This window comes from Castor canadensis, chromosome 17 (assembly GCF_047511655.1).
Source record: "Castor canadensis chromosome 17, mCasCan1.hap1v2, whole genome shotgun sequence".
Lineage (NCBI taxonomy): Eukaryota > Metazoa > Chordata > Mammalia > Rodentia > Castoridae > Castor > Castor canadensis.
The window spans coordinates 58,068,615-58,094,744 of record NC_133402.1 but is presented as its reverse complement, the minus strand read 5'-3'; the positions used below and the strand labels follow the sequence as shown (position 1 = coordinate 58,094,744).

Here is a 26,130-nt window from a genome sequence, read left to right as displayed (position 1 = left end):
ATCCAAATTTAGTACTGTGGAATAAAAATAACTTTTCTAAATTTTAACCATAACATAAAATTTTAAATGTGATTTTTCAGTCCATATTGTCTCAAAATCCTGAGGCAGCATCCTAGAGGTGAAGGCAGTGCACCCATTTGAAAAATCTTTCTTCCAGAAAGACTGAATGAATAAGCTCATGAGACAAGCATCTCTACACTAGCTTGAAGAAAACTGGTTAAAATGAACTTGTCAGCCACATGGTTCCAAAACATTCAGTAGATTAATTCAATTGAATCTTTTCAAGTTGGCTTACATTATAACCCCAGCTTTAATAACAGTAGCCATTATTCCAGTAATCTCTAAACTAAGGAATGTGACCGTCGCCCTTGTACAGATGCAGAAAATGGGGCTGGTGGTAGTCACCCTTACCCAAGCCTCCAAGACTAATGAGAGTGCTGGAATTGCAATTCAAATCTCACTCTGCCTGACCACAAGACTCACATTTTAACCAGCACAGTCCCTCCCTTTGTGTAAACAAAGCTTCCCTTGAAGATAGGAGCGTTAAATGTCAAGTAGAAATATTTCTCCTAAGATAGCAGCAGTGTCACTCAACTTTCTGAGCTTTTGAAAAATTTGGGCTACAGTTCCATCCTTCTAAAACTAAGCAGTTTGGAAAAGCCACTGTGAAGATTTGTTTTCAAATTTGAGATCCACTCCAAGAGGGTGTGCTTGGAGTTCAGCAGACAATGAAAAATCATCCCTTGCTCTAGCCACTAACAATTGGTGTGCAGAACTCCAGCTCTCTGTCAACCTCCAAGCTCCAGCCAGCTAAAAGGGCTTTCTGCTTTGCATGCTACTGCACAGAGGCAATTTATTTTCTCATTGGAAATGGTGATGCTCAGAGGGCACAGCCATGTCACACTTGGGGAAGCCACCACTATAGGGAACCGAGGCTCCTTCCAGCTTGGCTCAGGTGCCATCCTCTAGTCAGCTGTGATAGCAGCAAGAATGGTGCATACCCAATCCCTGTCTCAAGCAGGATTGAAAGGGTCTCAAATCTCTGCCTTCTTGGAGAGAATAATGGCAAGGGTTCATGGGAGGGGTAGAAGGGAGGGGAACTTCTCCCTTGAAACCTTGACTATTGGGCTCTGTAGAGATGGATTAGCATTTTAGAGATGTATGCAGTTTCTTGGGTAGAGAAGCTGACTCACAGACACTCCAAGTTCAGGCATGACAGCTTGAGCTAAATCTGCAGTCCTTAAGCAGAATTTTGAACCAATAATTTTGAAAAGGCATAATGGAGTGGTGTGATGACCCCAAACCTTCATAAATAATGGAGTCATGCCTCTCTTATCCACTACTCAAGCATCAAACACCCTCAGCCATCCAAAGCATTCCGAAAATGCACTGTGCCCCTAGAAGTCACTCTGCTCTAGCAGAAATTAAAAAGCCAGGCAGAGCCTAGGAGGGAAGGTTATAAAAGGACTGACATGATTGGTGGGTTTGCAGTGAAAGAAACCTCTTCATAGGTGTGCAACGGCTCTAAAAATCAAGTGCCATTAGAAGCAAAAAAAAAAAAGGAGTGGGAAAGAAAATGAGAAGAGTACATAAACCCAAATCCTAGAAAAAAATACTAATAGCAGTAGTCTCCAATATATGAGCTACAAAAGAAAACCACAGGACACACTAGGAAGAAGAGGAAAATGCAAGAATTTGAACAAGCATCACAGCATCCTAGACAGGTTCTACCTGCAGACAGTGACACACATTTGTTGCTCACTAATATAACACAAGTACCTCATTTGGAAATGAGAAACACATGTGCTCACAACTGCAACCTAGTAAAAAAGGAAATACTCTCTTGTTTTCCAACACTTTTTTTAATTTAAGAGAATCTATTTGAAATAGTTTACATAGAACTTTGAGCATGTAAGGGGGTTAACAGTCCATCCTCTAGAACGCAGGCTGACCAAATCCCCTGTTGGCAACTGTGGATACCGATGCCACACGTCTTCACATGGTCCATACAGCCAATCCTGACCTTATCCTCGCTGCACACTGATCTCCTCTCCTTTGCCAACTTTGAACTTGTCAAACCCAGGCCCAGTACAGTATACATTCCCCACACCCACACAGCCTGGGTCATGGTTCTGCCTCCTCTCCTCCCTTCAGATTGTGTTCAACTCTCAGTCCAGCTAGGATTCTGGTGTCCTGCCTAAATCCAAAGTCTCCACTGTTCATCTCTTTCTGCCCATTCATTACCAATACTTCAAAACACTGATCCCAGGAGGCCCTCACTCTCAGCACTGCTCTAACCACCAGATACCCATTCATCGCTAACCTTGCTTATTGTCTGTGACTGCTCCTTCCCTAGGATCAAAACTGTTTCCTCAGTTCCATGGAAACAGCATCTGATGTTAAACGCTAGCAGAGATTTGTCATTCAATGGGATTGTCATTTTTGTAAGCATAAGCAATTACCTGTATCACGCCCACACAACTCTCATCAGAAAGGGAAAAAAAAAAAGAAATATATCGTTAGTTCATTCATCCATCAGCTAGTTACTTAGTTAGCTAGTTAGTAGTGAGGCAGAGCTCCCCTGCAGACCCAGTCTCCCAGTGAATTTTTACTCTCTGGTAAACTCACTTGGAGCTGTCTAGATGTCCAGGAACACTGGCCAACCTTGGTTGGTTTCAAGCCCTTCTTGAACTTTCATTTAGATGACTGTTTATGGACTGAATTCCACTGCTTTCATTGGAAGATTCTGCACACATAGAAAGATCTACATTTCCTTAAAGAAGCAAATCTTTATACTCTTGGGCTTAAAAAAAAAAAACTTGTGTATTATTTAATAAAAATCCCAATTAGTCTTGTCATGGGTCACGGAATTTCTTGCAATTCATTTATTTGAGCTGTTTGTACATGTAAACTACTGGGGATGAAGGGACAAAGAGTCCTATCTTCACACCATCCAAATAAGTGCTTTGAAACAATTTTGTCAAGTCTTAGAATCATGAGGCTCTATGAAAGCTCCCTCAGCTCATGTGTACTGTCAGTGCCACCAAAATAACAGCAGGGACGCTGCAAACTGGTCTCATTCATTTTGGGGAAAAAAACAGTAATCGTAATAGTAATGCTGTTTTGGTGGTTCTTAGACATTTTAAGAATATTGAAACTGATTTTTATCTTTCTCTTAGAAGTAGCCCAGGACAGGACTGTGGAAAGCAATGTCCTGTCTGTCTCAGCCCCTCCTGACCTGCTCTCTGAGGAGGCAAAACTGCAAGGATTCTCTCTCCTGGAAACTGGAGAAAGACTTTGTCTTCAGGGAGAAGGGGCCTGCTCACCCCATGAATGCTGTCAGGTCTGGAGTCAAAACACAAACTGTACTTCACAATACATTTTTAAGATCCTTTTGTAAAATCTTTTAAAGCAGACTCTAGTTAAATAGCGGATAGATTCTGGTTTTGTTCTGCAATTTTAATACTTTTTTACCAAGACCTTAAGTGAATCTGTACTTTCTGTTAGTAAGTTCGTCCTTTCTTGTTTTTCCTCCTTGCCCTCTTCTGATCTCCTCTTTCCCTTTCATGCCCTATTTTGAGGTATCAGTTCCTGTTGCATAAGGAGCAACATACATTTGTCTTTGGTGACCTCTTGTGGTCACTTTGTTATTATACCAGCATCTGGCCACATTGTAGCGGAGCGTAAATCCCCAATAAGGAACTTAGCCTTTCTGAGACTGGAAAGCCATGAATGAATTCTCTTTAATCTGTTCCTACAGAATGCCAATAAGCATTCAACTAGTCAACTGTGCTCAAACAGTTCTTAAACCCTCAGTAGCAAAACCAAGTGATAACCTTATACTGTTGTGAAGGTAAGCATCTTAAAAGAGTTTCTAATCAAAGTTCCTGTCTAGCTGCAGGTTGAGTTCTGAAGTTTCTCAGCGTTCAGGATGGTCACCAGGCCGTTTGTAGGGTGTTTCTATCATTACTTTTTACTGAGGAAAGACGATAAAGGATTATGTGTATCTGTGATCCTTCTCTCCCCTGTACGGATATGGTCTGTAGAGACTTGAGCATTCAGTATCCAGACTTTAACGTTATATCCATATTTTTAGTGAAAGTGTTAGTAAAGTTTATTAGCAAAAGAAAACACTTTCAACTGACTAAAAGTGGTTTGCCTCTAAGATGAGAACAATAGTTATTTTTAACCCAGCACAGGTTTTTATTGAAGTTAGGAGGCTTAGAATGTCAAGTCTCTCCCCAGGACCAGCCTAGTGGGCAGAGGACACTAAGTGACATTAAGTGACATCACACGGGGAGGTTTATAGAATTATAATGTACAGATCTACCTGGCCCGTAGGGTATGGTTTTAGGGCCTGTTAATTTTGTTTTTCAGGACTGAGGATTGAACCCACAACCTCACACTTGCTGACCACTAAAACCACGTCCCAAGCCCTAGACCCAATTTTTTTAAACAAAACAAAAACCCCAGAATGTGACATTTTGGTCACATTTATTTATTTATTTATTTATTTTCATTTTTCTTTTATTATTCATATGTGCATACAAGGCTTGGTTCATTTCTCCCCCCTGCCCCCACCCCCTCCCTTACCATCCACTCCACCCCCTCCCTCTCCCTCCGCCAATACCCAGCAGAAACTATTTTGCCCTTATTTCTAATTTTGTTGTAGAGAGAGTATAAGCAATAATAGGAAGGAACAAGGGTTTTTGCTGGTTGAGATAAGGATAACTATACAGGGCATTGACTCACATTGATTTCCTGTGTGTGGGTGTTACCTTCTAGGTTAATTCTTTTTGATCTAACCTTTTCTCTAGTACCTGTTCCCCTTTTCCTATTGGCCTCAGTTGCTTTCAGGTATCTGCTTTAGTTTCTCTGCGTTGAGGGCAACAAATGCTAGCTAGTTTTTTAGGTGTCTTACCTATCCTCACCCCTTCCTTGTGTGCTCCCTCTTTTATCATGTGCTCATAGTCCAATTCCCTTGTTGTGTTTGCCCTTGATCTAATGTCCACATATGAGGGAGAACATACGATTTTTGGTCTTTTGGGCCAGGCTAACCTCACTCAGAATGATGTTCTCCAATTCCATCCATTTACCAGCGAATGATAACATTTCGTTCTTCTTCATGGCTGCATAAAATTCCATTGTGTATAGATACCACATTTTCTTAATCCATTCGTCAGTGCTGGGGCATCTTGGCTGTTTCCATAACTTGCTATTGTGAATAGTGCTGCAATAAACATGGATGTGCAGGTGCCTCTGGAGTAACGGGCACGTGAACTAAACAGAACTTTCTCAAAAGAAGAAATTCAAATGGCCAGAAAACACATGAAAAAATGCTCACCATCTCTAGCAATAAAGGTCACATTTAAAAAGTTAAGTTGAACAAGTGATGAAACAGACTACAGAATGGGAAAAAAAATCTTTGCCACTTATCATCTGACAAGGGATTAATGTCAGAACTGGAGGCATGGCTCAAGATAGAGCATTTGCCCAGCAAGCACAAATTCTTGAGTTTCATCTCTGGTACCACCAAAAGGGGGTGTATATCCAGAACATATAAAGAGTTCGGAAAATTAAGCACCAAAAGCATAAGTAACTCAATTAATAAATGGGCAATTTAATTTAAACAGGTTTCAATAGAAGTACAATTGGCCAATAAACACTAAAGCTCAGCATCCTTAGTCATAAAAGAAATGCAAGTCAAAACTTCATTGAGATTCCTCCTCACCTCAGTCAGAATGGTCACCATCAAGAAAACAAACAACAAAAAGTGCTGGTGAGGATGTAGGGAGTGGGGAAGGAACCTTTATACACTGTTGGTGAGAGTGCAAATTAGAGCAGCCACTGTGGAAATCAGTATGGAGATTCCTCAAAATACTAAAACTCTCTCTGCAGAATCTAGATCCATAAAATAAACAAACAAAAAGACATGAACCAGATGGAGGACTATTTGGAGGGACAGTGATAGGGTATAGTGATAAGATAGGGATAGTGATAAAATCAAAGTTATTTGCATGCGTGGAAATCTCATAATGAAACTCATTATTTTGTACACTAAATTTTTTAAATCATTGACTTCCTAACAAGAAGGCTAAGTTTACAGGGTTGAAGAAGATTTTAGCATCTTCCTGGATGATCAGTTGTCACCTCTGGATATTGCCCCCTGGTGATTCTCATCCTAGTCAATGTCAACATTGACAATATTCCTTCTCAATTTGATCCACAGTGGTAAGTTCTCTGGCTCAAATAGCTCTTTTTCATTTTTTATAAACATATAACCCAAAACTTTATAAAGTTATGCACCAAAAAATGTAATAGTCTATTAAGACCATTAGTGGCAAAGTCAAATATCCAGAGATCAGGTACACAGTGTGAGAAAGACACAAATGAAGAAAATGCTCTATCAAAATAAGGCTGCCACCATTCTTCCAGCTGACTATCGCCACTATTTAGCCAAATAGTCTGACTTTTCAAGAGAAATTGGAATTCTTGATTTTTTATCTGATATATCATAATCTTTACATATGACAACCAATTCAAACTTTTCACATATAAACTTTGCAAAAAAAGCTACGGTCTTGACTCATTCCAAGGGCTACCAGTTTTGACTTAGACAATGATAATAGATTCTCTTTGCACTTCTTAAGTCATAGACTGTATCATCCAGGATCATTATGACCAACACTTCTAAGTAAAACAGATAGAACCATTATAACTTCAAAATCTAACAAGCCCCTATTTTGAACAATGACCTATTTTTTCCTTCCACTGCTTTCATGATGACCCTGTTTTGAGTGGACACTCTGGCTGGTTAGTTCTCTGTTGGCTTTTGGCCCCATGCCTGTCGTCTGTGTTCTCCTCTGTACAACAAGAGCTGAACACCTGCAAACTATAATTCCCACTAATAATTCCCAGATGTTAGGTACTGGAGGGGACTGAAGAGAAGAAAGAGGGAAGTAGCCATTGTTCATATACATATTCTTTCTCTCTCTCTCTCTCTCTCTCTCTCTCTCTCTCTCTCTCTCTCTCCCCCTTCCTCTCTCCCTGCCTCTCTCCCTCCCTCTCCCTCTCCTTCTCTTTCTTCCCTCCCTCCCCCGCTCCTACTCTCCCTCTCCTTCCTTTCTTTTGTTTCTCTTCCTCCTTTTTTCTCTCTCTTTCCTTTTTCCCTCTCTCCCTCCTCTCTCCCTCCCTCTTTCTCTCTCTCCCTCCCTAATCCTCCAAAGTTAACAGTCCCCTCCATGGATGCTTAGGCCTAGCAGTATCTCAGCTTGTGGTCCACTCTAAAGCAGGAGCTTCAGAAGGCTCTTGGTTCTGGATCATCCTATTTCCCCTTTTATTTTTTTTTTTCCTTGTTTAGTTTTGTTTTTTTTTTATTTTTTTTTTTTTTTCATTTTTCTTTTATTATTCATATGTGCATACAAGGCTTGGTTCATTTCTCCCCCCTGCCCCCACCCCCTCCCTTACCACCCACTCCACCCCCTCCCACTCCCCCCCCCTCAATACCCAGCAGAAACTATTTTGCCCTTATCTCTAATTTTGTTGTAGAGAGAGTATAAGCAATAATAGGAAGGACCAAGGGGTTTTGCTGGTTGAGATAAGGATAGCTATACAGGGCATTGACTCACATTGATTTCCTGTGCGTGGGTGTTACCTTCTAGGTTAATTCTTTTTGATCTAACCTTTTCTCTAGTTCCTGTTCCCCTTTTCCTATTGGCCTCAGTTGCTTTAAGGTATCTGCTTTAGTTTCTCTGCATTAAGGGCAACAAATGCTAGCTAGTTTTTTAGGTGTCTTACCTATCCTCACCCCTCCCTTGTGTGCTCTCGCTTTTATCATGTGCTCATAGTCCAATCCCCTTGTTGTGTTTGCCCTTGATCTAATGTCCACATATGAGGGAGAACATATGATTTTTGGTCTTTTGGGCCAGGCTAACCTCACTCAGAATGATGTTCTCCAATTCCATCCATTTACCAGCGAATGATAACATTTCGTTCTTCTTCATGGCTGCATAGAATTCCATTGTGTATAGATACCACATTTTCTTAATCCATTCGTCAGTGGTGGGGCATCTTGGCTGTTTCCATAACTTGGCTATTGTGAATAGTGCCGCAATAAACATGGATGTGCAGGTGCCTCTGGAGTAACAGTCTTTTGGGTATATCCCCAAGAGTGGTATTGCTGGATCAAATGGTAGATCGATGTCCAGCTTTTTAAGTAGCCTCCAAATTTTTTTCCAGAGTGGTTGTACTAGTCTACATTCCCACCAACAGTGTAAGAGGGTTCCTTTTTCCCCGCATCCTCGCCAACACCTGTTGTTGGTGGTGTTGCTGAAAACCTATTTCCCCTTTTAGCCCTAGGGCTCTAGTGGTTTTCTACAGTAACGACTCTCTGAGTAACCTTGCCTTCCTCTGATTTGTTTTTCCAGTCCTTCCAACTCCCTTGTTACCAACTCCTGGATAAATTTTCTGTCTTAAAATGCCTGTAGGGATTTTCCCTATTTCTAACCTGGCTAGTGGATTGCTCGTGCTTCTGCCTCTGTTCAGTTATGTAAAAAACATTTGATAGGAAAGCTGGTTGCTTCTGCAAGGCAAACCCTACACCTTTGCTATTTTCACTAAAACTCCAGGGACTTTCGGTTTCAAATTCAAGTTAGCTGCCACTTCATTGAAAGTTCTTATAAGGTAATGTCCCCAATTTCATCTTATGATACAAATTGTGCAGGGCATTTGTTTCAAAACAGTTTCCTAACCCTTCCCCAAGCATGATGAAGCATTTCTCATAGGGAAGGGCTTGGAAATGTGGACTTTTGACCAGCACCCCAGGTGATACAACCCTCAAGGAAGCTTAAAAAACACCGTGAAGGCCACCCAACTGATTCCTATACCCATTAGTAGTTGAGACACTGCCCCGGATGGTCATCTTGACTTCAGTGGCCTATCCAATCAGTTATCTCCCTCCAGGACTTGTTTGACATTAAAAGCTAATGACTAAGTTATAGTTAGACAGGAGTGAGCAGTTCTGGGATGCTATGGAACAGTAGGGTGACTGTAAATAACAATAAAGTAATATATATTTCAATTAGCTAGAACAAAGGATTTTGAATGTTTTCACCATAAAGAAATAATAAATGTTCAAGGAGATAGATATGTTTAACCTGATCTAAATGCCACGTAATGTACATTTGTATCAAAATATCACATGGTACCCATAAGTATGTATAACTTTTATGTGCTTATGTATCAGCTTTTAAAACAAATTTAAATTTAAAAGAGAATGAGTCAATGGTCACTGATAGCTTTACTTTTCTAAGATAAAATTCACCTGCCAAAATGCATAAGTAAGAATAAAATTGGTATTTTTTTTATAACTGAACCCATGTAATGGAAATGAGCTGGGTGTACTTGGATTTACCTGCTGGTGGTATTGCTTAGTACCTGCCTGGAACGCAGCCAGCTGCTTAACCTCTCAGGGCTTTAGTCTCCCATAAAGTGAGAGTAATATCATCTACTTCACAAAGCTGTTCTGAGGATTAAGTGAGAGTATGTGCAAGTCACCTTAGCATAGTCCCTGGCCATAAAATCATCAAATAAATATCTGTTCCCTTCCCACCCTGTAGGAAGAGGGCTGGGCTTGTGGGATGTTTGTGTCATATCAACTCAACTAAGCTGAAACTGTAGATCCCAAAATGCCCTTCCCTGCAGAATCCTGTTAGCATGGAACACAAGAGGCAGTTTGCTGGAGACTTGGAAGCTGGAAGAGGAGCAGCATTGTGCTGTAAACAAACAAGTACATGTAAATAAACAGGCTGAGGTGTAAAAAGGTATGATCTGATGGGAAACAAATGAGGACAGGGACAGGATGGGGTAGGAAGTCCTCTCTGAGGGACCCTCACTCATTTTAATGTGAGGAAAAGCTAGGAGTTGAGCTAAGAGCAGGAAACAGAGTTGCCCAAGAAGAGAGAACAGCAGATGTAAATGCTCAAGGCAAGACAGAGCTTGGCTGGCTTAAGAAACAGAAAAGGTGGCTCACACCTGTTATCTTTGCTACTTGGGAGGCTGAGATCGGGGGTCACCCTTCAAGGCCAGACTGAAAAAAGTTAGCAAGACCCCATCTCAACCAACAGCTGGGCACAGTGGCATGCACCTGCCATCTCAAGCTATGCAAGAGGCTGAGATTTGGAGGATTGTGGTTCCAGGCCAGCCCAGACAAAAAAGTTTGTGAGATCCCCATCTCAATGGGAAAAAAAGCTAGGTGTGGTGGTGCATGCCTGTCATTCCAGCTACTACAGAAAGCATAAAATAAGAGGAACATGGTCCAGGCTGGCCTGGGCAAAAAGCAAGACCCTATCTCCAAAATAACCAGAGCAAAAAGGGCTGGAGGGATGGCTCAAGTGGTAGAGCACCTGCCTGTCATGTACAAAGCCCTGAGTTTAAATTCCATCTGGTGCAATTCTATTGAATAATCAACATTAATAAACTGATCTCTTCAGCATAGAGTCTTTTAAATATGCAAAGCTATACTAGGAACAAAGTACTAGGCATTGGATACAAATATGGAAACTAAAAGTAAGAAACATGGGCAAGAAAAGCATACACCAAATCCATCACAGTGGTTGCACCAAGGAAAGAAAAGAACAGGAAGAAGGGGAGATTAGGGAGAAGGGGACTAAAAAGGTCTTCAACTTAATATTATTTTATTTCTTTAAGAAAAATAAAATCCAAAGTAAAAAAAATGCCTGGATGCTAACATTTGTGCCTTCAGAGTAGGGGGTATTAGGTTGTCATTGTGTGTACTTTCCTGTAGCATCAGTCTTTTTCCATATTAAACCATGTTAAAAGACTGGTTTCACCAAGGAACAATAAAGGAAGCAGAGACCAAAGAGAAGGCTGTTGACAATGGTCCGGGAGAGGGCTCTGGTGCCTTGGACCAGAGTGTAGGAATTGAAGATGGCGAGAAACCACACACTTCAAACATATTTCAGAAGGATCACTAATGTTTTGGATAGGAATGAAAGAAAGATAAGAACTGAGGTAACTTGTTAGGTGCTGGTGGCTCACACATATAATCTTAGGTATTTGGGAGGCTGAGATTGGGAAGAACAGTTTGAGGCCAACTGGGGCAAGTATATAACCCCATCTCCAAAGTAATCAGAGCAAAATGGACTGGAAGTGTGGCTCAAACAGCAGAACATCTGCTTTAGAAGTACAAAGTCCTGAATTCAAATTCCAGTCCCATCAAGAAAAATAAATAAATAAACTCCACTTCAAATGTAAGGATATAAGCAGGTGAAAGTAAAAGGGTATAATATCCATATATGTCATGCAAACATTAATCAAGGAAACCAGAAGCAACAATATTAATATCATAAAAGATACTACAAAACAAAATGTTATAAAATAAAATAATAAAATAAATTATATGGCAAAGAAAATATTTCATGGTAAAGAAAATTACCAAAGACATTGCATAATGACAGAAGTGTCAGTGCACCAGAAATACATAGAATCCTATGTATCCAAAGCATAGAGCTGCAAAACATGTGAAGCAAAACTAAAGAAGTAAACAAACCCACAAAATAATGGAGACTTCAATGTCCGTCTCACAACAATTGATAGAACTAGACAAAAAATAAGATATATAATAATTCAACAACACATGCACTGAACAGAATCTAATCAATATTCATAGAACACTCCAACCAACAGCAGAATACAAAGCTGTTCAAGTGTTTATGGAACATAGATCAAGATAAACTATGTCCTGAGTCACACACACACACACCCCTCAACAAACTTAAAAGAAGTAAAATCATAAACAGTGTTTATAACCACAATGCAATCAACTAAAATTCAATAACAGAAAGATAAGAGGAAAATCTTCAAAAACTCACTTCCAAATAATTCATGAATCAAAGATGAAGTATTGAAGGAAACCAAAAGATGAACCAAACTGAAAATGAAAGTATGGAATATCAGTGTGTGGGATACAGCTAATCAGTGCTTAGAGGAAATTTTACAGCACTAATTGCATACATTAGAAAAAAAAAATGAAGTCTCAAATCATCAACCTAAGCTCCCAATTCAAGAACCTAGAAAAAAAAAAAAAAAAAAAAACAAGCAAAAGGAACCCAAAGAAAGCAAAAGGAGGACCATAGTAAAGACAAGAATAGAAGTCAATGAGGGAGAATTCCAAGATGGCGGCTAGAGGTAGGAAGCAGAAAGTGACCCTCCTATAGTGAAATCTTGGAGAGACGCTGGAGACACACTTTGCAGGCATAATCACCGAGAAAAGGCATAACTTTGATTCCTCCACATCTCCAGCCGGCGCAGAGAATCTCCACTTCACGTTAAACGGAGAACCGAGGAGGCCCCCGGGCCGCCAGTGGCCGGCGCCCATACGGCTTGGGAAGACGCGGACCAGGTGAGCTTCGCGGTACCGTGGTTCCCCCACAGACAAGCCTGGGCCAGAGCAGCATAGCCCCCTGGACAGACTGACCTCCACCCGGGAAAAAAAGAGAAACTGAGTACTAAGCAATAAGAACAGTTAAGACACGCTGGAAAGAGGGTGGGGCGCCCTGAGCGCTGAAGATTGGGGGAAGGGAATCCTTCCCGGGACTGTAAATAAACGAGCCGGGCGGGCCGGAGAGGCTCTGGCGGGAGCGGGGCGCACCAGCAACCAGGAGCGGGGACGCTTGTGAGAGGAGGGAAGACCCACTTCCCACGTGAACTGTAAATAAACACGCAGGCCTGACAACGCAGGGCAGTGTCGCCTTTCCCAGTGCTTGGAAAGGGAAAAGCCTGTAGCAGAGGCCCCCCTCCCCCGCACAGGAGAACTCTGAGCAAACAAAGCCTGTGGGACCAGGTGAGTGCTAAGCTCACCCCAGAGATCTGCATAAATAACGCCGCCAGCTACAGGCTGAGAGCAGCAGGCAGGCAAGCCACAGTTGCAGATACCACTCTCAGAACTGCCTCCAGACGCTTTTTTTTTCTTTTTCTCCCTACCTTTGATGAGAGAACAACCGAATTACACCTGCAAGCCGAAAAACTTACTGAAACTGTATTGCATTTGAACTGGGGACACTTGGTGGGGCTTTTTTTTTTTTTCTTCTGTGTGTGTGTGAGTGTAGTTTTGTTCTACTTTATGCATCCCCTTTGATGAGACAACTACAGAACAACATCTGAGGCACCAACTCCAGGACTGGAGATTGAGACGGACATCCAAATTATTAAGACTGTAATTGCATTGCATATAAACTTGGAAGTTTTTTGGTTTTTTGTTTTTTTTTGTTTTTTTTAATTTTCTATTTTCCATTTTATTTTAATTCATTTTTATAAATAGATATTACTTTCATATACTTATTTTTTATTTTTTTATCTTTGATTTTCAATCCTCTCTCTGTCACTCTATTGTCTGTTCAGCTTACTGTCGATTAGTACACTAACACTCCCTGTTTATACCTTTGAAACTCTCTTCTCTGATACCTTGTTCTGCTTTCTCCCTCTTGTCTGTATATTTGTTTTCCCCTTCTCTTTAACTTCTTGCTTTCCATCTCAGCTCACTCTTCCATTCTCAATATTACCATTGTTATTATTACAAGCTAGAAAATACTTAATTACACACAGTACAGGGACAGTAACAACACCAAGGACAATGACAGGAAGACAGAAAAAACAAGGAAACCAGTTTCCCCACAGCAAAAAATTAGTACAGGAACCAGAGGGGAATGAAGAGAACAGAAACTCAGAGCCAGACTCCAACAAAATGAAGATAAACTATGCCAAAGGACCCAATGAAGCCTACAAGAATAATTTAAAAGAAGACATACTACAAGTACTCAATGAGAATTTTATAGAGATGATACTGGATAGGGTCAACCAAAATGTACAGGAGACACTCAAGAAATTCCAAGACAATAAAAATAGAGAATTTGAAAAAGCAAAAGAAGAAATAAAGGAAACCATAGAAGCACTGTATAAACACCAAAATGAAAGAGAGAACACAATGAATAAATGGATAAATGAACTCAGGACAAAAATAGACAACAATAAAGAAGAAAACAGCCAGGATATGGAAAACCTCAGAAAAAAGAACGAAACAGAACTGCAAAACAAAACGGAAGGCCAATCCAGCAGAATAGAACAAACAGAAGACAGAATCTCAGAACTTGAAGATGAAATGGTAATTAAAGGAAAAACTGAAGAACTACTAATTAAACAACTCAAGACCTGTGAAAAGAAAATACAAGAACTCACTGACTCCATCAAAAGACCAAACTTGAGAATCATGGGCATCGAAGAAGGAGAAGAGGTGCAAGCGAAGGGAATGCGTAATATATTCAACAAAATAATAATGGAAAATTTCCCAAATCTAGAGAAAGATATTCCCATACAAATGCAAGAGGCCTCCAGGACACCAAACAGACCAGATCAAAATAGAACTACTCCACGACATATCATCATTAAAACAACAAGTTCAGAAACTAAGGAAAGAATATTGAAGGCTGCAAGAGAGAAAAAACAAGTAACATACAAAGGTAAACCCATCAAAATCACAGCAGACTTCTCAACAGTAACATTAAAAGCAAGAAGAGCGTGGGGTGAGATCTTCCGGGCACTGAATGAAAATAACTTCAACCCCAGGATACTCTACCCAGCAAAGCTATCATTCAAAATAGATGGAGCAATAAAAGTCTTCCATGATAAGCAGAAACTAAAACAATATGTGACCACAAAGCCACCATTACAAAAGATTCTGCAAGGGATTCTGCACACAGAAAGTGACACCCAACTTAACCATGAAAAGGCAGGCAGCACCAAACCACAGGATAAGAAAAAGCAAGACAGTAGAGAGTAACATCAAGTTAGGTACACACAATCAAACCTTCAAACAACTAAGATAACTAAATGGCAGGAATCACCACATACCTATCAGTACTAACACTTAATGTTAATGGACTTAATTCACCCATCAAAAGACACCGTTTGACAAAATGGATTAAAAAAGAAGATCCAACAATTTGTTGCTTACAGGAGACTCATCTCACCGACAGAAATAAGCATATGCTTAGGATGAAAGGCTGGAAGAAGATTTACCAAGCCAATGGCCCCCGAAAACAAGCAGGAGTAGCAATACTTATCTCTGACAAAGTAGACTTCAAACCTACATTGATCAAATGAGATAAAGAAGGACATTCCATACTAATAAAAGGGGAAATAGACCAAAAGGAAATAATAATCATCAATCTGTACGCACCCAATGTCAACGCACCCAATTTCATCAAACATACCCTGAAAGACCTAAAAGCATATATAAACGCCAACACAGTGGTTGTGGGAGACTTTAACACTCCATTATCATCAATAGATAGGTCATCCAAACAAAAACTCAATAAAGAAATCCAAGATCTAAAATATGCAATAGATCAAGTGGACCTAGTAGATGTCTACAGAACATTTCATCCAACCTCTACACAATATACATTCTTCTCAGCAGCCCATGGAACCTTCTCCAAAATAGATCATATCCTAGGGCACAAAGCAAGCCTCAGCAAATATAAGAAAATAGAAATAATACCATGCATACTATCTGACCACAATGCAGTAAAAGTAGAACTCAACAACAAAAGTAAAGACAAAAAACATACAAACAGCTGGAAACTAAATAACTCATTACTTAATGAAGAATGGATCATCGATGCAATAAAAGAGGAAATTAAAAAGTTCCTAGAAGTCAATGAAAATGAAAACACATCCTACCAGAACCTATGGGACACAGCTAAGGCAGTCTTGAGAGGAAAGTTTATAGCCATGAGTGCATATATTAAAAAGATTGAAAGATCCCAAATCAATGACCTAATGATACATCTCAAACTCCTAGAAAAACAAGAACAAGCAAATCCCAAAACAAATAGAAGGAGAGAAATAATAAAAATAAGAGCTGAAATCAACGAAATAGAAACCAAAAAAACCATACAAAGAATTAATAAAGAAAAAGTTGGTTCTTTAAAAAAATAAACAAGATCGACAGACCCCTGGCAAACCTGACTAAAATGAGGAGAGAAAAAACCCAAATTAGTAGAATCAGGAATGCAAAAGGGGAGATAACAACAAACACCATGGAAGTCCAGGAAATCATCAGAGACTACTTTGAGAACCTATATTCAAATAAATTTGAAAATCTAAAAGAAATGGACAGATTTCTAGATACATATGATCATCCAAAACTGAACCAAGAGGAAATTAATCACCTGAATAGACCTATAACACAAAATGAAATTGAAGCAGCAATCAAGAGTCTCCCCAAAAAGAGAAGTCCAGGACCTGATGGATTCTCAGCTGAAGTCTATCAGACCTTTAAAGAAGAACTGACACCAACCCTCCTTAAACTGTTCCATGAAATAGAAAGGGAAGGAAAACTGCCAAACACATTTTATGAAGCCACTATTACACTTATCCCAAAACCAGGCAAAGACACCTCCAAAAAGGAGAACTATAGGCCAATCTCCTTAATGAACATTGATGCAAAAATCCTCAACAAAATAATGGCAAATCGAATTCAGCAACACATCAAAAAGATTATTCACCACGACCAGGTAGGCTTCATCCCAGGGATGCAGGGGTGGTTCAACATACGAAAATCAATAAACGTAATAAACCACATTAACAGAAGCAAAGACAAAAACCACTTGATCATCTCAATAGATGCAGAAAAAGCCTTTGATAAGATCCAACATCATTTCATGATAAAAGCTCTAAGAAAACTAGGAATAGAAGGAAAGTTCCTCAACATTATAAAAGCTATATATGACAAACCTACAGCCAGCATTATACTTAACGGAGAAAAATTAAAACCATTCCCTCTAAAATCAGGAACCAGACAAGGATGCCCACTATCTCCACTCCTATTCAACATAGTACTGGAATTCCTAGCCAGAGCAATTAGGCAAGAAGAAGGAATAAAAGGAATACAAATAGGTAAAGAAACTGTCAAAATATCCCTATTTGCAGACGACATGATCCTATACCTTAAAGACCCAAAAAACTCTACTCAGAAGCTTCTAGACATCATCAATAGCTATAGCAAAGTAGCAGGATATAAAATCAACATAGAAAAATCGTTAGCATTTCTATACACTAACAATGAGCAAACGGAAAAAGAATGTATGAAAACAATTCCATTTACAATAGCCTCAAACAAAATCAAATACCTAGGTGTAAACCTAACAAAAGATGTGAAAGACCTCTACAAGGAAAACTATACACTTCTGAAGAAAGAGATTGAGGAAGACTATAGAAAGTGGAGAGATCTCCCATGCTCATGGATTGGTAGAATCAACATAGTAAAAATGTCGATACTCCCAAAAATAATCTACATGTTTAATGCAATTCCCATCAAAATTCCAATGACATTCATCAAAGAGATTGAAAAATCTACTGTTAAATTTATATGGAAACACAAGAGGCCACGAATAGCCAAGGCAATACTCAGTCAAAAGAACAATGCAGGAGGTATCACAATACCTGACTTCAAACTATATTACAAAGCAATAATAATAAAAACAGCATGGTACTGGCACAAAAACAGACATGAAGACCAGTGGAACAGAATAGAGGATCCAGATATGAAGCCACACAACTATAAGCAACTTATCTTTGACAAAGGAGCTAAAAATATATGATGGAGAAATAGCAGCCTCTTCAACAAAAACTGCTGTCTGCAAAAAACTGAAACTAGATCCATGTATATCACCCTATACCAAGATTAACTCAAAATGGATCAAGGATCTTAATATCAGACCCCAAACTCTTAAGTTGATACAAGAAAGAGTAGGAAATACTCTGGAGTTAGTAGGTATAGGTAAGAACTTTCTCAATGAAACCCCAGCAGCACAGCAACTAAGAGATAGCATAGATAAATGGGACCTCATCAAACTAAAAAGCTTCTGTTCATCAAAAGAAATGGTCTCTAAACTGAAGAGAACACCCACAGAGTGGGAGAAAATATTTGCCAACTATACATCAGACAAAGGACTGATAACCAGAATATACAGGGAACTTAAAAAACTAAATTCTCCCAAAACTAATGAACCAATAAAGAAATGGGCAGGTGAACTAAACAGAACTTTCTCAAAAGAAGAAATTCAAATGGCCAGAAAACACATGAAAAAATGCTCACCATCGCTAGCAATAAAGGAAATGCAAATTAAAACCACACTAAGATTCCACCTCACCCCTGTTAGAATAGCCATCATCAGCAACACCACCAACAACAGGTGTTGGCGAGGATGCGGGGAAAAAGGAACCCTCTTACAGTGTTGGTGGGAATGTAGACTAGTACAACCACTCTGGAAAAAAATTTGGAGGCTACTTAAAAAGCTGGACATCGATCTACCATTTGATCCAGCAATACCACTCTTGGGGATATACCCAAAAGACTGTTACTCCAGAGGTACCTGCACATCCATGTTTATTGCGGCACTATTCACAATAGCCAAGTTATGGAAACAGCCAAGATGCCCCAGCGCTGACGAATGGATTAAGAAAATGTGGTATCTATACACAATGGAATTTTATGCAGCCATGAAGAAGAACGAAATGTTATCATTCGCTGGTAAATGGATGGAATTGGAGAACATCATTCTGAGTGAGGTTAGCCTGGCTCAAAAGACCAAAAATCGTATGTTCTCCCTCATACGTGGACATTAGATCAAGGGCAAACACAACAAGGGGATTGGACTATGAGCACATGATAAAAGCGAGAGCACACAAGGAAGGGGTGAGGATAGGTAAGACACCTAAAAAACTAGCTAGCATTTGTTACCCTTAATGCAGAGAAACTAAAGCAGATACCTTAAAGCAACTGAGGCCAATAGGAAAAGGAGACCAGGAACTAGAGAAAAGGTTAGATCAAAAAGAATTAACCTAGAAGGTAACACCCACGCACAGGAAATCAATGTGAGTCAATGCCCTGTATAGCTATCCTTATCTCAACCAGCAAAACCCCTTGTTCCTTCCTATTATTGCTTATACTCTCTCTACAACAAAATTAGAGATAAGGGCAAAATAGTTTCTGCTGGGTATTGAGGGGGGGAGCGGGAGGGGGTGGAGTGGGTGGTAAGGGAGGGGGTGGGGGCAGGGGGGAGAAATAAACCAAGCCTTGTATGCACATATGAATAATAAAAGAAAAATGAAAAAAAAAAAAAGAGAAAAAGAACTATATGGTACTGAAACTGCAGCTATTTTTCTGAGATAAGGAGATAAACCAATGAATGAGCAAAAAAAAAAAAAAAAGAAGTCAATGAAATTTGATACAGATAAAGAGTAGAGAAAAACCAATGAAACACAGTTTGTGCTTTTAAAAGAAAGTGATAAAACTCTATCAAAACTGAGAAGGAAAAATGAATACAGCAATTACCAATGTTGGGAGTTAAGCAGGTGACATTACTACAGACCCTGCAGGCATCGAGGAAATGAGAAAATACTATCAGTAACTCCACACACACGCCCCATTTTCTCAAGAGATGTACACTACTACAAATCTCCCAATAGGAAATAGCTTATATTACCTTTAATTACTTATTAAGGAAATTAAATTTATAACTTTAAAACTACCAAAAAAGAAATTCCCAGACTCTGATGATTTCACTGGAGAAATCTACCAAATGTTTAAAGAAGAATTAATACCAGATATCTCCATTGTCTTCTAGAAAATAGAAAAGACTGGAACACTCCCAGTTCATTTTATGAAGATAATATTATCTGATCCCAAATCCAAACAAACACAAATTTAAAAAAAAAAGGCAATTACCAACCTATATTCCTCGTTGGTATAGATGCAAAAAATCCTTAACAAAATACTGGTAAATAAAACCTAGTAATATGTTAAAGAAATTATACGCCCTCAGTTGAAAAAGTGAGGACTTTTCCCCAGGGATGGAAGGCTATTTCAATATTCAAATTAGAACAAATCACATGATCCTGTCATGAGTGTGTTGTCTTGTACAGAGAGAAAATAACTGATATTTCCCTAGTCAGGGTGAATTAAAGAAGAAAGAGCATGCATATGACATTCCATTTGACATTGGTCAACAGTTTAAAATTCTATAAATACAGGCTCCCCAAAGAAGTTTCAGCAGTGAGTCTACTTAACATGACTAACCTGAACAAAAATCAAAACATTGGGTCGTGCATTTGTCTTAGAAACTGGAGGATGATTTTCTGGTTTTGCATTCACTCTTAATAAAATTGTTCAGTAAGTTTACTTTTAGAAAAAAAATAGAAAGCATGAACTTACCATAGAAAAGGAAAAGCTTAGTTGTTCTGCAAACCTCCAGATGGATTCGTGTCCTGATTTTAAGAGAGAAAAAAAAATCAAATTGTGTTGTGAGAAATGGAAAATTGAATTCGATTTTCTGGGTACAAAGTAAATTTTCTACCTCCAGTAAGATGGTGAGCTACATGGTAAGGGAGAAACTGAGAAGAAATTATACTAGGTATATTCTATAGGGTTTTCCCTTATAATACTGACAAAGATTTGCAGTTTAAAAAAAAATTCAGACAAGCATTCATTTTACATTACAGTAAGTTTGAAGGTGAAAAGAACTCTAATAGAATGTGTCCTCCAAAAATAGCCATTGTCTTTCTAAAACAAGGCGGGGGATGAATAGAGCTGGTGAGAGACAGTTCTGGCATCACTATTCCAGTGCATACGAAAACCATCCATATTTGCATATTGCTGAGGACATGCTAAAGAAGGCAGGCTGGCTTCAGAGGAGTAATAATAAACACTTGAGTATGACATTTAGAGCAGGGGGTCCTCAAATTTGAGCATCCATCTAAAACACCTGGTGGGCTTATTGAAACTCAGGTTTCTGGACCCCATTCCCAGAGCATCTGATTCACAGATCTAACACAGGGCCTGGGAGACTGCATTTCCTACACGCTCCCAAATGCTGCTGGTCCAGGCACCGCAGGAGGAAAAAAATCACTAAGTTAGAAAAACTTACACACTTGTTTGACACTTATTTATGAAAATTATCACAGGAAAATATTTCTCTCCAGATGTGCCAGTGTGTTTCCCTTTCAGAGGCCAATCAGAGTTATATTTCTTTCATCCATTGTATTAAAGTATCAACTGAGGTTTGGGGAGACACCTGTATTCCTTTCCCTCAGTGGTTTCTACTTTTACTCTAAGATGTTTCAGTTTTCAAGAAGACAACAGAGTGGAATGAACAAATAAATGAATGAATGACCAAGCTATCACTGTGTCTTATTTCTGGTCTAGAAATGAAGGACTTGGAAGCACTCACTAACCATAAGGCTTAAATTTTGATACTTTTACCTTCATAAAACTCTAGCTGCCAGGTGACTCTGTTTCCATACTTCTGCCATTCCCCTCTGATAAGTTAGAGAAAGGGTCAATGAAAGAAGTTCCTGATGACCACAAGGGCTTTGGTTTGGAGCCCATATATCCCACTGATCCCACACTTGTTTTGGAAGAAGGAGGCAGAGGACATTATTGCTGCATCGATGTCACCATGGCAGAGTTTCAATCCAGTGCTTAGCCCATGAGCTACAGAGCCAAATTCCTACTGACTGTCTCATTGCACTGGATGCTGCAAGTTTCTACTCAAAATCAGCTTGTGACTTCCCCATTTGGACATTGCTTCTGGGCCTAATCTCTACTACGGACAGTCCCAGCAAGGGCAGCCTCAAGCGAGACCCAAACCCCCTCGGTCATTCTCAAGCACCAGACACACACAAGTTTGGTGAGACTTTTACCACCTGCCAGCAGCCTCATCAGCCTGTACTTTCAGATGCAATGCCACCATTTTTCTTGCTCAGACAAAACATGGGTGCACACAAATGCATACACATACATGCACAAATGCACTTCCTATGACTGCTTTATAAAAGCTTAGGTGTAAGGTTTTAGAATGTTATTTATACCACAAGCTACAAATGCTACTTAATGCACAATCTAGTGTGGAAAATGAAAAGATTGAATTCTATCTGACACATGTTTTGTTTTGTTTTTTTCTAATCATGATCAAACTTTTTTGGGCCTGGCTAATTATTAACTTGCTATTAGCTAAATCCAACCAATAGTTTTCAAAGTTCTCACTGTCAACTAGTTTCAACAGGGTTTTCCTTCACCTAGGATCAGCTGAATGTAGACTCCAGCAGAGTAGCTCACAGAAAATGAGCTCATTTCAGAAAATGATGGTGCGTGTTCCCTGAAATCATGGGGACCTTGGAATGTTGATGCTGATAATAACAGCTACCATTGTCTGCACCTTCCATGTACCAGACATCTTATCTTAATCTTAACCCTGACCAACAGCACTGCAGGATGTCTAACTAACTAGATTCTGAAGTCCAAAAGAACTGAATGTCAAGTCAGGGGATGACATGACCAGATTCAACTCTTTCAACACTAGGACCTGTCCTGCTTTACCAGGTATTAGGATCATCCAGTGCTCCATTTTCTCATGGTCCTATGACCTTCCTAACCACTGTATGCCTCCACCTATACAAAATTCCAAAATTATTTTCAAAGATGAAAAAACAATGAAAACAGATTAAACGTTTATTGGCTTCCAAACCAATTTTTATTTAAATTAAAAGATGTAGGCTGGCAGAGTGACTTAAGTGGTAGAGGGCCTGCCTTAGTAAGCTTGAGGCCCTGAGTTCAAACCCCAGTACTACAAGATAAAAAAAGATACATAGTTGCCAAAGTAGCAGTATTAAGAGGCAGCTCTTGCAGAGATGATTAAATCATGAGGATGGAACCCTTCTGAATGGTATTTAGATGCCCTTATAAAAAACTTTGACATTCTGAAAAAAAAAGATAAAAAAAGATATATTCATGTCCATATAATAACTGTCTATATTTTTCCTTCTCTAGACTCTTCGTTTCATGGTAGGTGGAACTAATGAATGAACTTAAATGCACACACATTAATAGACAGTACGGCAGACATCTAAAATATGCCCACCCAGAAATCTTATTCCCACAATCTACCAGGATCTGCCAGCCATTGGGAATTTGTTCAGGGATGGCTCCCTAATTCAAATTGGTCCAGTCCTTATTCCCAGGACTTTTGCCAGGGCTACCAGGAAGAAGGCACTGTCTGTAAGATATAAATCTAGAGAAGAGCCTGCCTGAGTGAAGACAGTATGAAAAACAGGGGAAGAGACAGTTCTGTCATCATTGTCTGGGCCCCTTGAATACAGCATGCCTGAAGCGAGCTACCCCCAGATTTTCAGTTACGTGAAGCAACACATGGCTGTTTGGTCTTGAATCAAATTGAGTTGGGGTTTCTACCACTTAAAATTAACCCAGTTCTTTTGGCCCATTTTTAAATCCCAGGTCTTAGCAGACAGTGCTCAGCTATTCTGCCCCCTGCTTCCCTCTATTCTTCAGTTGGCTTCTTCAAAGATCTCAAATGAGTTTCGGGAAGTGGGGGGCATTGAAAGGATGTATGTAGAGTGGTAAGGAAGACAAAAAGACCTGAAGTCCAGAGATTCTGATCATGTTAGGCCCCACATGCTGAAAAGGGAAACTACAGGAGTGAGTGATCCCACTCCAATGCTCCATGATGACAGGACTCAGATGTCACCAGGCATCTTGTCTCCCTGTGGCTTGTCTGTCACAGCCCCCCCCCACCCCACTGCTTATTCTTTGACCTACCATGTCTCTGCCTCCAGTCCCTGCTTCCTTATGACTCTAACTCCTTGGCCTTTCTTGTTCCCTTTGCCTTCCTCAAGGCTTCTCTTCACACAACAGCCTTTCAACTTCACCTCTGGCTCCTGACAGCCTCTTTGTCTTGGCATTTCCTAGTCTACAGAGATAATCTGATTGGCCCAGCTCCTCTTTATGTGAACGGCAGCCTCCTAGGTTTCTGGCTAACCTACCACCTGAATTCCTTTGGGTTAGTAAGCATTTTCCATTCAATGAGTTGCAAACAAGGATGGGATCTCTTGATTTTTTTTTAGAAGGGATTATAAGAAAGGCAAACACTATACCTGATTTGTGACCCCTAGCATGCTCTACATTCTGTCTTGGGTACCTTTCCTTCCCTTTCCCTTTCTCTGCCCGAAAGGCTATCTCAAAGGTCATCTCTTCCAAGGAGAGATTTGTTCCCTCTTCAGGATGCTACTTCCATCATAACACCAACCATCTTATAATTTCACTGTGCAGATAGGGCTATGTTTTCATATTTTAATTGATGCAATTTTCTACAAGATTTCCTAATACCTCAAAGTTCTCCCCTCTTTGGAGAGAGAGAGTTTGAGAACATAACAAAACATAAATGCCTTATTCTTGGCTTTTGCATTTCTAAAATTCATTTAGGGAACATACACTTGGATTTTTGAACTTGCGGGTGTATACTGAGAAAGAAAAAAACAGCCCCCTGACATTTGGAAGCTGGCGTAATACGATCAATCTAACCTTGGTTTTCTAGGAATTGACCTGGCACTCACAGGTAGGCATCCTGGTTAACATAAATAATTTCACAGAGCACCAACATTAGACCAGGCTACTCTGGATCATGATGAATCAAGTCAAAAACAAGACCACTTTGTAAGAATGTCTAACACAAATGAAGCATGAACAATGTCAAAGCCACAAAAAATACCCAGTATCTTCTTCTCCTAACTAATATGAGTGACTACTGCTTCTTTGCCAATTTTAGCTTCAGCCTCAGCTAGTTGATATCCCTCCTTCTAGATAAAATGTAGTAAGATACCCAAGTCATAAAATTACACTGCTTCCTGGACAGCATCCCATCTGGAGCATAACCACATTTCCTAAACCCTCCCCAAAATCTCTTAACACAAGCCCAAATCCTATAAGTCCTTTCCAACACTCTCTGACTGACAATACCCTGATTCCCTGTGGGATGTGCCCTTTCTCAGTGCACTGAGAAATAAGCCCAATTTGTTTAACTACAAATATGTCTCTGCTAGAGGCCGTCAACATTCTGAACTCTAAAGAAGTCAAAGCATGGTTTATACTATAAACAAAAAGATTTAATAGAATTCAGTAGTCATGAAAAGTCAGTCTTACCCCAATTCCCATCCATGGTAAACAATATAATGTTCTGCATACTGTATAGTCTGAGAAACTGAGGCAAAAGGGAAACACACAGGAATTATACTACTAAAAATAATAGCACCCTTCAAGAATATTGGGATGTTAAAAGCCAGTATTGTAGTTACTAAAAAGAAGAAATCAGAACTGTGCTGGGTCCCTGAGAGGACCACCAGGTCATTTACTTTCCCACCTTCCCCATCCACCTCGACTCACCCACACACATGCCAAGTGTTTGGGAAGTAAGATGTGTAAGAGAAATTCCCTACAGATTTGGGAACAAAAAGTTAAGGAGCATCTGTGTTCAATTCCTGGGTAGCATTCAGCCCCTTGGTAAAACTCTTGGAACTTCCCTAAGTCCATCAGTGTGTAAGAAAAATAAAAGAAGAAAGTGATCCTGTGAGGCTCCTAGCAGACAGCTGCTTCGTAGATTCCTCACGCTTCAGAGCTCAATGCACAGAACAGCCAACTGTCTGAGACAGTCAAAAAGGTAGTGGGGTAGCTAAGACCCAGCCCTCAAGAAGCCTTTTGGTTGGAATAAAGAGATACAGCTGCAATCTACATGGATTACCCTTAAGTACCACATGGAAATGTGGTATTCACAGATGTCAGGTGGACCATAACATCCCCAATATCTTGGCATTCTGATGCCCATCTACCCCAAGAACCCAACTACAACCCCAAAGAAGGGGAGAAGGTAGGAAATCTGAACTAAGATCACCCAGATTGGTTTAAATTATTCACCTCCCAGTAGAGTAGGAGCTCAAAATAGAAATTAAGCCTTATTCTAGAAACATCAAGATGGTTTCATCTCTGGGCAACTTAGTTAATGTTATGAAATCAATGCACTACTTCTGTTGTCTCCCACCCTAGGCCATAGGTGTCTTGAGTCTGTTGACTGACAGTCGTGACCACAATACCTGTCTGATTCCCTCACTATGTCTCAAGTTCCTGAAATATTGGAACTCCCATATTACATGTTACTGAACCATCCATCAAGGCTGATCACAGTGCAGATTTTGCACTTATCCTGA

The 26,130-nt window shown here is 39.8% G+C and overlaps 1 protein-coding gene across 4 annotated transcripts in view; it reads right to left on the bottom strand.

Moving 5' to 3' along the window:
* Window positions 1-26,130, bottom strand: part of Il20rb (interleukin 20 receptor subunit beta) — a 113,231-nt gene that overhangs the window by 3,449 nt on the left and 83,652 nt on the right. For all 4 annotated transcript variants that reach the window (XR_012443056.1, XR_012443057.1, XR_012443054.1 and 1 more), the window contains exon 8: window positions 20,294-20,346. The gene's annotated coding sequence lies outside the window, so the exon portion shown is untranslated. The remainder of the gene's footprint in view (window positions 1-20,293; window positions 20,347-26,130) is intronic.